Source organism: Odontomachus brunneus, unplaced genomic scaffold, assembly GCF_010583005.1.
Source record: "Odontomachus brunneus isolate Ranch 3 - 2012 unplaced genomic scaffold, Obru_v1 Obru_scaffold_109, whole genome shotgun sequence".
In the NCBI taxonomy this organism is placed as follows: domain Eukaryota; kingdom Metazoa; phylum Arthropoda; class Insecta; order Hymenoptera; family Formicidae; genus Odontomachus; species Odontomachus brunneus.
Genome location: NW_022639559.1, coordinates 394,225 through 406,172, shown reverse-complemented (window position 1 = coordinate 406,172; position 11,948 = coordinate 394,225). Strand labels below are relative to the sequence as shown.

The 11,948-nt window shown below is 34.3% G+C and overlaps 1 protein-coding gene across 1 annotated transcript in view; it reads right to left on the bottom strand.

Moving 5' to 3' along the window:
- Positions 1-8,791, bottom strand: part of LOC116849243 (potassium/sodium hyperpolarization-activated cyclic nucleotide-gated channel 2) — a 391,135-nt gene extending 382,344 nt beyond the window's left edge. Inside the window, exon 1 of the mRNA XM_032826194.1 lies at positions 8,461-8,791. The gene's annotated coding sequence lies outside the window, so the exon portion shown is untranslated. The remainder of the gene's footprint in view (positions 1-8,460) is intronic.
- Positions 8,792-11,948: the final 3,157 nt, after the last annotated feature.

Genomic DNA, 11,948 nt, shown 5'->3' with positions numbered 1-11,948 from the left:
TCTCTCTCTCTCTCTCTCTCTCTCTCTCTCTCTCTCTCTCTCTCTCTCTCTCTCTCTCGATGTATAAAATTGATTATAAGTAATACATTATATTTACTACTTTTTTATTTAAACGGTTATTATTATCCCCTTTAAATGGCATTGAAATATAACCGAATATTTCATGAGAATGCCACTGCCCATATAACAGAAATATCCCGAATTGAAAAGAATATTATAAAGATATTTCAATATCTATACACTAAAGAAAAGTCTGATAATACTTATCAAATTCATTTAGTTATACATTTCATGATAAATAGTAACCAATATGATAAATGTTATCAAATATCATATATACAATATATGTAATAATTACAAAATAGTTAATAACATAAATTTTTGGTGTAATCAAATCAATTAAATGATTTAGTAAACAGTATTAGATACATTAATAATAGTTACCAAATAAAGTAATAATTATTATAGTATTTGGTAACTATGATTTAATTCAGATCTCGGAATTAGTTGTCCATTTTAGCCGATTCTCAGAAGCTACGTCTTTTATCTTCCCCTTGCCACGAGCGGGCCACGAAAGTGACAGTCGAGCCTCCAAGCTTGAAGCCGCGACTGGCCGCGACGTCATTTTCGCGGCCCGCTCGCGGCAAGGGGAAAATAGAAGGCGTAGGTTTCGAGAATCGGCCAAAATGGGTAACTAATTCCGAGCTCTGATTTAATTTGTCCAACTTGAACGGCATCTCTGAATGTTATCTTGGGAGAGGAAAGTGTAGTGAGCATGAAGTATCAATTAGCTCAATGTTTAAAACAGTCGCCCGGCAATTGAAAAATCCAGGTTCGATTCTCGGCCTAGCAAACCGCGTTTTCGATATTTTCCTCTCGCCAGAACGAAAAGAAGACGCAGGTCCTGATCGCCGACATCCCGCCACCTAATACGTCCTCCTCATTCTATCATCATAGTTGAAACCAAGCATTATGACGATATTTGCAAATATTTTAAATTTGACAATTTTGTAATTATTACCATGCTTTGCGTAATTATAACCAAGCGGTTAAGGTAATAATAATCATATAATAGTGGTAAATATTTCTAAACAATATGGTTTCATTTACCACATTATTTAATGATAGTTAGTAATAGTCCACCATGCCTTGATAATAATTACCATGATTATTGGTTCATAGTTACCAAATGATTAGGTCATATCACAGATGTCTATACTAAACTAGATTGCTAACCAGGGCTTCGGACTTGCATCGCATGGAGTTACCGGTTGTATGCGAGAAAATGGCGGCGGTCCTGTGTGTGCGACGCATAGCATTTGAGTGAGTCAACGTAGCCATTAAATTGCTGTCGTAAAACCAAAAATGCCAGCATCTTATTGTATCAAAAAATATCGCAATAAAAAAAGATGGTATTGGACGTTATTTGCTCTGCTCATTTTCAACAAAAGAATTTGATGACTAAACGTAGTGAAAATATGTGGAGGCAGCGGCCATTTTCTCACATACACCTCTATCGGACGCAAATCATGCTATCCCAATGATGACATCTAGCAATCTAGATTAGTATACATATCTGTAGATCATGTTCACCTCTATATTTAGTTAAAACTATTTTACTAAATAATTTAGTAACTATAACATAGGCTGGATAATTATTACCAGTCATTTTTTTCAGTGTAGGATAAAGCTCGGAATTAGTTGCCCATTTCGGCCGATAGAGCAGAGTTCAGAATTAGTTGCCTATTATGGCCGATTCTCGGAAGCTACATCTTCGATCTTTCCCTTGCCGCGAACGAGTCGCGCAACTGACAAAACCTAATTAACATGGGAATATCGAGCAATATTCCATGAAAATGCCACTGATCATACCACCCACACAGCAGAAATGTCCCGAATATGTTACAGGGCAGAGCTCGGAATTAGTTGCCTATTTCGGCCGATTCTCGGAATCTACATCTTCTATCTTCCTCTTGCCGCGAGTGGGCCGCGCAACTAACAAAACCTAATTAACATGTGAATATCGAGCAATATTCCATGAAAATGCCACTGGTCACACCACCCACACAGCAGAAATGTCCCGAATATGTCATAGGGCAGAGCTCGGAATTAGTTGCCTATTTCGACCGATTCTCAGAAGCTACACCTTCTATCTTCCCCTTGCCGTGAGCGGGCCGCGCAACTGACAAAACCTAATTAACATGGGAATATCGAGCAATATTCCATGAAAATGCTACTGGTCACACCACCCACACAGCAGAAATATCCCGAATATAGCATAGGGCAGAGCTCGGAATTAGTTGCCTATTTCGACCGATTCTCAGAAGCTACACCTTCTATCTTCCCCTTGCCGTGAGCGGGCCGCGCAACTGACAAAACCTAATTAACATGGGAATATCGAGCAATATTCCATGAAAATGCTACTGGTCACATCACCCATATAGCAGAAATGTCCCGAATATAGCATAGGGCAGAGCTCGAAATTAGTTGCCTATTTCGGCCGATTCTCGGAACCTATGCCTTCTATCTTCCACTTGCCGCGAGCGGGCCGCGCAAGTGACCGTCGCGGCCCACTCGTGGCAAGTGGAAGATAGAAGGCATAGGTTCCGAGAATCGGCCGAAATAGATAACTAATTTCGAGCTCTGCTCTATGATATATTCGGGATATTTCTGCTGTGTAGGTGGTGTGACCAGTGACATTCTCATGGAATATTGGTCGATATTCCCATGTTAATTGGGTTTGGTCACTCAGTACGATTACCGATCACCGGAATGCTAGTGCGAAGCGAATATCAGCTGGTTTCCCTGGAGATAAAAGATTCTCAGATCTTCTCTGGACGCACAATTTTGATATATTCTACATCAATAAAGTTCTCATTTTTTTTAATATTTTGTGAGCTGTTATTTCCCACGGACACGACGCGATATCGAATACTCGCGCGACGCAGCAATATGTAAAGAAGTAATATAGAACGCCGGAGTAATTTGACCTGGGCACCGTTTAGCACCCTTTCGTTATGACTGATCTGGGCGCAGGACTTCTTTGCTGTATGGATATTCAGCCGTATTGAACGCACATAATAATGAATATTATTATGTTCGGACAGCATCTACTACAATACCCAAAGAGCAAAAATGTATCTAGTAGAGCAGATTTTAAGACTAGTAGCTAGATAGGAATGACTAGATAAGTTTTCTAGCCAGCCACTAGCTCGTGACTGCTAAATATTCCTACTCAGTCTTTTGAATGTCAGGACTGTCTAATAACTGTACCAATTACATCGATAATGGCTAGATGAAAAAGATTACATAACAAGGAGATCGAAAATTATCAGTAAATCCTAAATAGAAATTAGATATCAGAACTGTCTACTAACTATACCAATTACATAGGCAATGGTTAAACGAATAAGATTATACAGTAACGAGATAGAAAATTATCGGGATAGAAACTCCTGAATAGAAATTGGACATCAGAACTGTCTAGCAGCAATGTACTGTAAATCCTGAATGGAAATTGGATATCAGAACCCACTAGATAGTACATTTGTATATAGATAATGACGATGTAATACACAAATTTACTATCTAGTGGATAGACAGTTTTAATATCTAATTTCCATTCAGGATTTACAGTATATTGCTACTAGATAGTTACAAGATAGCGTTTGATATTCAATTTCTATTCAGGATTTATCAAATTTTCCATCTCGTCACTGTGTAATTTTTTTCGTCTAGCCATTAGATAAAACGACGTTGAGTAAACTATATGTAGCTAATATGAAACTACCGGCTATAGTAGTGATCTAGTAAGTAAAGTGTCAGACTCAAGAGCTACAGATCTCAGGTTTCTAGTCCCGAAGGGTAAAATGAATTTTTCCAATAGAATGGAAATAATACGTAATGACAAAGAATTACAGGAAAAATTACAGAAAAATCACTCGAATTCGAGTAACTCGACTGTCACTCTACTTTTCGAGTGAAATTTTATTCCAAGAAAATTAGAGAGTAAAACATGTTTAACTTTTTAAAAGCAAACTTTTTAAAAGTAACTTTTCTAATTCTGGCTATCATCTCCATTCCGATTTAGGCGAAGTTACGTCTTCATACTGATATCATTGATACCAGAATACATGATATGTTACATTGGAGCAATGCGCTTTGTCTCTGCTTTCAATAATTTAATAAGTAGTAGCTTTCAATAATTTAATGTTCGATCGAACTTATTTGACACAACTTATTATTGCAAAATTACACTTTTTATTATTATAAGAACCAATTGATACTAAATGTGTCTAATTAGATATTATTACAAAATAAATAGATTTAATGTCTTAATTACTGCTTCTGCTTTTAATATTATGAAAAATAATGTATATATGAGAGTCAGCATTTCTGACATTATTTATTATTACAAAAGCCATATCGTATCAGCCAAGATACATTTGGTATGTCAGAAATGCTGACCCTCATATATACATTATTTTTCATAATATTAAAAGCAGAAGCAGTAATTAAAACATTAAATCTATTTATTTTTAATAATATCTAATTAGACACATTTATCAATTTGTTCTTATAATAATGAGAAATGTAATTTTATTGGCTAGTATTGAAAGTAGTTATGTAATTTTTTTTGCTAGTATTGAATATTATTACAAACAAAGAGACCACACGTAAGAGTAAGGCGCTGTTTTAAATATTTGTATAAATAATATATACGTCAGAGTATCATATCAGCCAAGATACATTTGGTATTGAATATTATTACAAGCAGAGACCACACGTAAGAGTAAGACGCTGTTTTAAATATTTATATAAATAATATATACGTCAGAGTAAGTTCTTTTGACATTCCTTATTATAAAAAGCAAATTGTGTCACCTAAGATATATTTGGCATCCGTATAAACCTACCTTCCTTTTTAAAAAAAAGTAAAAAAGACGCCAAGTTCACGCGCTTGCCCGCACGAATATAATTATTATATGTATCGACAAGTCATATAAAAAATATTTATTTATAAAATATATTTTGTAATGTTAATAAGAAATATTGTAAAATAATATATATAAAAATATTAAAAATTGTTTAAACTTCTATTTTATAAAAAAAAATGATATCCGATAGTTATGTCAAGTGACAATAATTTATGTGTTTCTCTATACAAATACAACTACAAAAGGAAATGTATCCATATGAATTCACACGCGCACACACTTTTGGAAAACGAATCTAAAAACGTTAAAAAATAATATTGTTTAAAATTCTATTTTCTACATAATCATGTAAAAAATCACTAAAAAATCATATAAAAATAAATAAAAAATTATATAAAAATAATATGAAAAATAAAGATAAAATAAAATTAAGATTCACACAAAAATACTTGACGTACCCGGGTCGCATTAATACTTTCAATGCTTTACACAAAAATTTTTGATGTTATTCAATGTAGAGCAAAACTAAAGAAAATTTTCTGATATAAATCGATATAAATCGATATAAATCAATATTGAGAAATTGATTAAACCTATTTAAAACTTGATTGGATCAGTCGTTATAGCAAAATAAAAAATTTTACCTCCGGTCAACTAAAGGCATCGTGTATAATATACGCGGCCGTCTCATGTCCGTTCGTCGCTTCGCGCGTTCACTTGGCGCGAGACACTGCCGCGTCTCTTGATCAAGTATTATTAAAGGCAAGCAGACCACACGTATGAATCATTGGCCATCAGGTAACCATTAGGAAACAGCACACGTAAAAAAAATACCTGTAGCAATAGTTACTGACAAGCAGCTACTAACAGGTGCCATATACGTTAAAAAAGCCGCATGTGGCAGTAGTTACTGACAAGCAGCATAAATAAAACAATTTTAGTAATTATTGACAAGTACCATATACGTCAAAAAAGATGCATGTGACAGTATTTACTGACAAGCAGCAATGTCGAATAAGACGACTTTGGTATTAACTGCTGAGAAGCAGCGCATGTCAAAAAAGACGACTCTTCTGCTAATTATTATTACGTATATACTATTATGTACATTTTGCCTTTGCTCTTCACCCGTATTTTATTTTTCCTAACTTACTGCAGTCATCTGCTGTTAAGAGACTATGCTGTTCTTTGTATACAGTGTCAGGGGTCTTTTGTTCAACGTAGAACTTCGCCAGTGAAGCGCATTCGAGCCCGGACTAGAGTAAGCGTCTTTCCCCTTCCATTTATACATAGGCCACTCTATTTATCTATGTGATTACGATCGCCGCATAACGTGTACGTAAATGGAGAGAGAAAAACCATCAACGTATAATATGGACTACGCATCCGTACGTGAAAAATCCTTATAAAAGCGTCTACAAAATTAGATAAAGAAGAAACGCGGTAGTCAATGACTTTCTCTTTGTAATATTCCTATTGACTGTTTTTGTTACCGTTCTTACTGATTAGAAAAAAACAGCTTGACCGCTACTGATCACTGTCTCTTTCTTTCAGGCAACAATACTTTTCCATACCTGTGCGTAGTTCATACTACACATCGATGAGAAAAACGCTTACTAGCCCAGGCTCGAATACATATCACTGAACTTCGTGCGCATATATATTTCAGCGCTTCTAGCGTAATATACAGTAAACTGTTAGACGCGTCCAAGCTGCTCTGTTTTACCTATATCTTGAGAAATGCATGTACGCAATTTTCTTTGGTATTTTTTCTAAGTTTTTAAATATATTTATGTTAATTGAATATTGTTTCTAAAAGCATACTATAGTACGCCATTGTTTTGTTTTTTTTTTTTATTTAAATTGCATGACTTTTATAGAAAGTACAAATAAACAGAGAACATTAGGTTAAGAACTAACTAAAAAAATTTCGGTTTTCTTGGAAAATAAATAAAACCACATCTATGCATTTCCAAGAAATTCAAATTATTAATGAAATTGATCAAATACAATAACAAGTTATATTTCAAGTTCATATTTTTTTTCTTATAATTGATATTAACATCAGTATAAATATTTTATAATTTTTATTTTATCACTTTTAAAATAAAATACAATTAGATATTATGACATTTACGAATTTCATCTCTCCAATATTAAATTGGTGGTAAATAAAAAATAATATAAAATTATTTTTTCAATCATATTAGACAATTTTCTTAATACTGATTAACCAAAGAGTTAAAATATTACATCAATATTAAAAATATTGACTGACTAGAAAGTTAGAAGCTCCTTAATAACATCAGACATGTTACCAGAATATTTCAAAACGTCACATAATATAATATTCTATAGATGTGTTTTTACAACAATTAGATGCCGAATTGTTGAAGTAAATTATATGATAGCAAAATAGTTGAATTCATACGGATCGGCGAGCGTGAAAGACGATATCGAAGTCGAAATAAACATAAGATCACAAATGGTTAAGAATATAAATCGGCCGTTTAATTCATAACGGTTCTACTACAATGATCAAAAAGTATCCGAACTTTATTTTTAAAAATCAAAGTAACTCAATTATCAACATTCTTATAGTCTCCTTCAAAGTAGTCCCCGTTATTTGCAACGCACATATGCTAATGTTTGATCCAGTCCTGGAAACATCGCTTATACGCGGCAGACGGTATGGCTTTCAGTTCACGCAGCGATTTTTCTTTAATGTCCTCAATCGATTCAAAATGCTGTCCGCAGAATGGTTTTTTCAGTAGAGGGAACAGGAAAAAGTCGCGGGGGGCCATGTCTAGTTAATACGGTGTTTGCGACATTCGTTGAGTTTTTTGTCAGAAAGTCACGCACAAGTGTCGAAGCATGCGATGGTGCGTTGTCGTGATGCAAAATCATGTCCAGTACATTGGACAAAATGTACTGGCACGATCCAAATGATATTCCAACTTTATCTATTATCTCTCACACAGTCAATCAACGATTTTCGAGCACCAATTCTTTCACTTCCTCAACGTGAGTGTTATCTGTTGACGTTGATAGTCTTCCAAAGCGTGGATATATTGTCAATATATTATCGATATATTTGCGATATATTGTCTTCAACAGATTCTCGTCCTTCTTGAAACTTCTTAAACCACTCAAACACACTTGTTTTTGATTAATCATCGCCATAAGCTTTTTGCAACATTTTGAATACATTTGTGAACGAAATTTCGTTCGCAACACAAAATTTTAAACAAATTCTTTGCTCCATATTTTTCGACATCGTAAAAATCGCCGCGCACAAAAATCTTCACTGACATAAAGAACTACCACTCTCAAATGGCTTGATTTACAGAAACGCCATGATTTTTTCACCAAATGTGAAGGACATGTGTCCTTAACCAACTTAAGAAAGCAAACGGATTTGATTTTCCCGCAATTTTTAAAAAATAAAGTTCAGATATTTTTTGATCACAGTAGTATAATGTTTTCTCGAATTTAACGAAGCGTTAAGCAAAAGACAGCTCACCTGTATCGCCCAGGAAATCAGTAATGAGCAGAGTCTCGTCGTCTAGAGCAGTAACGAGGCTATCTGTACAAGTGTTGGTGTTCTCAATGCTGATCTTGATGCTGTCATCTTTGTTGAGCCTCGGATGATTGTTCGCGGCGGGGTTGTTACCGGCGTGGCAGTTGTTGCCGACAGTTTGCTGCTGACCGAGGTGGTGATGGGGAGAGCGTACGGATTCAGTGCTGCTGGTATGTAAACTCACGCCCGTAGTCGCTCTTCCGTTCACCAATCGTAGGCTCGGTGCCCGTCGACCGCCACCTCCTCCTCCACCGCCCCCCACGCCGGTCACGGAACGGCCACCGCCGCCACCACCGCCGCCGCCGCCACCACCACCACCGCCGCCACCGCCGCCGCCGCCGCCCTCGCCCTCCCTGAAACGAATCGGGCAAATATCTTTCTTAACTTTTTTTGCTACGATCCTGACGCGAATAGTCACTTAATATAACATTGTACAAAATTCATCATGCAAGAACGGATCGTTCATTTATTTCGTCCTATAATTCAGATGGGTATTTATTGTAAAGGCCAATTTTATAGAAGGTCCCTAATAAATATGATAAATTGAAGTTTTTAATAAATTGAGCAACAATGTTTTGGATTGTTTTCTTTGCAGTTTGTGACTTCTGTCTAAATATCTTCATTGTAAGTAAATTTTCCCACATTATTAAAAGAATTTAGATTTCATATTAAAAAAAAAGAAACTTGAGATATAGAACATAATTATGAAAATAATAGTTTACACGGTAAAATATTATACGGGATGTTTTACATATGGAACCTATACAAATATATTCCCGAAATCGCTTCTATTTAAAGTCACAGCCATTTTTGTATTACAGAATATCAATCTGTTTATTTTTAAAGGAAGTATTCAAATTAATCTGCTTGCGCTTCTAAACACACACAAGTCCTTTTTAACATGACTGCCTCATGCATACAAAAAATTTCAAGTGTTTGTCGCATTCACTGGCAACCTCAAAAGTGGATAAAGTAATATATATTGTTGCGTTCCGCTCACTTACGTGTGCGTCCAAGCAATAAACAAAGCACATTTATAAGAATCAATTAAACATTTAATAAGCTTGTATTTACAACCTTTGTTGTATTAAGGAATATCAGTCGGGAAATTACAATCTCGCATTCTCGCTCGCAACACGTCAGCTCGATCCGGTAGTCCGGTCTATCCGGTGCGCGATTTTCTCGTCAGTTGTTGTTCATTCATCTTGTTTCCCCCGTTATATCACGGATAACATCATCCGACTTCATATCATCGATCTTTTGATCGATCCGATGCGAAAATGCGAATGAAACAGTATAATATAAAAAATAACGCTATTGTGTCTCACACAAAATAATTATAAATGTCCCATTTTAACTTGACACCCGTAATATCTCAGAAACAATGCATTTACGATGAAATGTTTCAAATAAAAATTGTAGGGTTTAGAAGGAGTTATCAGGTGAACTACTTAAATTTTGGAATTAGAGCCACTTTGAGCCCAAGTTAATTTTTTTCAATGAAAACATCTATTTTTTATTACAGATTCATATTCTATGGAAAAAAAAGAAAATCTTGTTCCTGATTTTTTCGCTAAACCCCCTTCAACGGCCCAAAATAGTGCTCAAAGTTAGTTTAATGAGTGTTATTGACGGTGAAGAAGTAAAATAACCCTATTAGAGATCTCTCAATGAGAAAAAAAGCTTTGGAAAATAAAAGATATAGTGAATATGGGGTATTCACATATGATGCACAAACAATTGTTTTAGACATAAATCAGTGATAGAACTGAATTTTATATAATTTTATACTAAATCCAATTCGGTCTTCTTAGGTCCAGTATAGGGCGTCGAGTCACAAACTTTTATGTCTTTTGGGAAACAAAATACTGTTTAAAATCCGAATCAACGAAGGAACGGACGTTCTTATTTAGAAAAACTGACCGAGGTTATTATTGGATCTTATTAGGACCAACAGAAGTCCTTAAATCCAATATTGAATCTGCTATTTCGAAGATGCAGAAAATTGTTCTGAAATCAAATCTTCAATTAAAATGTGGGTTTCCGCATCTAAATAGATATATCTAGACTTTACGGAGTTTCATAACGGACCCAAGACCCAAATTTGATGCCGAAAAAAGCTGAAGACTGATTTTAAAGTAATCCTGAAGTCAAATATAATAGTTTCAAATCGAAAAAGATCGTGTTGAACCTGATTAGACTCAACACGAAACCCTAATCCAAAATTCAAACAAACTACCAAATCGCCACAAAACGTTGAAATACAAATTTATTTGTCAAATTTATCATTTCTTTAATATCTTCAATATCGAAAATCGGCATTCCATAATGTGTTTTAAAATAAAAACTTTAAGCGCAATTTCGAGCCTATTAAAGAGAGTTTAACGAAAAATTATCAGGAACAAAACTTATTTTTTCCGCAGAATGAGTCCGCAATAAGGAATAGATGTTTTTATTGAAAAAATCAATTTGGATCTTATTAAGTCCAAAGTGGACCTTAAACCTAAAATCTAAGTAGCTCACCTGATGACCTTTTCCAAATCCTACAACTTTTATTGCCGAAACATTTATTTTGAAACATTTTTTTTAAAAAGGCATTGTTTTCGAGATATTACAGTACCTAAATTAAATTGGGACATCCTGTATAAAACAACAGTCTCACAAGAGACGTTACTATGTATCCCTCACAGGAAGAAGGAGATTGTTTCGTGTGTAATTACATATTTACAACTTAAGCTGTATATATACAAAAAAGTTTTACGAAGAGGTGAACGAAATAAAATCAACGAAAGAAATATAATTTTTTAAACATATAAGAACAGTGAATATGTGAAAAGGAAATAGGCTAAACCCTTAAATAAAAAAATGACCAAAAGATTTAACTTATTTTAAATTTCAATTTTAAATTATGATCATTATTTATAATGTTATAAAATATTTCGAAAAACTTTATTGTAGGATGTAAACTGAACTGAGGTAACACGCGGTACCTTGACAATAACATCAATAAGAAGACGAGAGTGTGTTGGAGCGGGAGTCTGGGTAACTCAGTGGTTTAGAGCAGTCGCCCGGCAAGCGAAAGATCCGGGTTCGAGTCCCGGTCCAGCAAACTCCGGCTTCCGATATACTTTTCTCTCCAATTCTTACATTATAATTATTTAGAATAATTTTGTAGAATATTTATTATAATTATTTAAAATAATTTTATAGAATATTTATTATAATTATTTAGAATAATTTTGTAGAATATTTATTTATGATACTATTACGATATTTACTAAGAAAGTAATTTTTACACTTAGTTTGGTCAGATTAATTTTTTTTTTTCGAGAAAGAGACGAAGTCCCTCTATCGCTTACATGTTTACTGTTTCTATATATTAATATATATATATATATATATATATATATATATATATATATATAGAAACA